Here is a 1,901-nt window from a genome sequence, read left to right as displayed (position 1 = left end):
TAAATTAGCAAGGAATTATAGCAGAGAGAGATTCAAACATCCTTTAAAAAAGTGTTATGAAGAGAAAATAAAAGCTCGTCAACATCTCTATGAACTGTCAAAATTATCAAAAGTATTAAAATTATCCAATGTAAGTTGGTATATGATGAGAACTGAGAAAAGACTATTGGATTTAGCAATATGGTGGTCACTGGTGGTCTTGACAATTAGCAGTTTTGGTGAACCGATGAGAGTAAAAGCATGATTAGAGTGGGTTCAAAAATATTCATATATGTGTGTGTACAGAAAAGCTCCTAAGAGACATATGGGCATGACAAAGGGCCTAACATACATGTGATCAGAGTCCCAGGAAGAGAAGGAGAAAGAGGCAAGCAGAAGTAATATTTGAAGAGACAGTGGCTGAGAATTTTTGCAAACTAATGAAAGACATCAAATCATAGATTCAAGAAGCTTTACAAACCACAAGCAGAATAAATACAATGAAAAGCACACCCAGCCACTTAGGCATAGTACAACTGCTGAAAATCAATGACAAAGAGAAAATCTTAAAAGCGGTATAACAATTTTCTCAACAATAAGCAAATATACAGAAACTTCAAATAGAAAATAATCACAATCTAAAATTCTATAATCAACAAAAATGTTCTTTGAAAATAAATGTGAAATAAAGATATTCTCAAACAAAAATTGAAGAATTTATTACCAGCATAACCACACTAAAGAGGTTATTTGACTAGAGAAAAAATTATCCTAGATAAGAGCCCAGAGATTCTGGAAGGAATGGGGAGCAATGGAAAGAATAAATATATGGGTACATCTAAATGAACACTGGTTGTATAAAAAAATAATTTTTATGAGATTAAAAAATACATTGAACTAAAATCCAAGTCAACTGTAGCACAAAATGAAAGAGGTGAATAAATGGAGTTCAAGTGGCATAAGGTCTATACATTGTCCAGAAGGTTGTAAAAATAATAATTAATATTAGGCTAATAGGTCAAAAATGCATGATGTAGCTCTTTACCTGTTGCCACTGAGTTGTGCAGAGCCTGAGGCCTGGGTGAGATCAAGATTCGGCTCCACCCATAACCTGCCACCATGGCCGAGGAAGACATTACTGCTGGAAGTGTAATGGATGATAATACTGCTTTACAAGAGGTGCTGAAGACCACCCTCATCCATGATGGCCTTGCATGTGGAATCTGCAAAGCTGCCAAAGCCTTAGGCAAGCTTCAAGCCTATCTTTGTGTGCTTGCATCCAACTGTGATGAGCCTGTGTATGTCAAGTTAATAAAGGCCCATTGTGCTGAACACCAAATCGACCTGATGAAGGTTGATACAGCAAGAAACTAGGGAAGTGGGTAGGCCTCCACAAAACTAACAGAGAGGGAAAACCCTGAAAAGTGGTTGGTTGCAATAGTGTGGTTGTTACGGACTGGGGCAAAGAATCTCAGGCCAAGGATGTCACTGAAGAATATCTCAAACACAAGAAATGAACAAAATAAAAAACTTGGCTCTTAAAAAAAAAACACGTGGTATAGGGTAACCACTAAAACAGTAGCAAAAGAATGAATAACTAACAAGCTAATTAGGAGGGGAATGAAATTAATTTAAGAAATGCTTAGTTAATCCGACAACAGGGCAAAAAAGAAAAAAAAAAGGCTAGATTTAAAAAATAAAAGACTATATGCTGACTATAAGAGTCTAGCTGGTGTTTAAATCCATGAGACTAGGTGAGATCACTGAGGTGGTAAGTCTTGTTAGAGAGGCATTAAGAACTGAGCCTTAACCCAAAGTTAAGATGTTGGAAGGATGAGAAGAAACCAGCCGAAAGATGATTAAGAGTGGCAGTGAAGGAGGAAAACCCAATGAGTGTGATGTGCTGAAAGTCAAGTCAAGTA

At 36.5% G+C, this 1,901-nt stretch overlaps 1 pseudogene; it reads left to right on the top strand.

Annotated features, from left to right (window-relative positions):
• Positions 1-1,098: 1,098 nt before the first annotated feature.
• LOC126071742 (40S ribosomal protein S12-like) lies at positions 1,099-1,496 on the top strand (annotated as a pseudogene).
• Positions 1,497-1,901: the final 405 nt, after the last annotated feature.

This window comes from Elephas maximus, chromosome 3 (assembly GCF_024166365.1).
Source record: "Elephas maximus indicus isolate mEleMax1 chromosome 3, mEleMax1 primary haplotype, whole genome shotgun sequence".
Classification (NCBI taxonomy): domain Eukaryota; kingdom Metazoa; phylum Chordata; class Mammalia; order Proboscidea; family Elephantidae; genus Elephas; species Elephas maximus.
The sequence above is the reverse complement of the archived record's forward strand: the minus strand, read 5'-3'. Positions and strand labels throughout refer to the sequence as shown.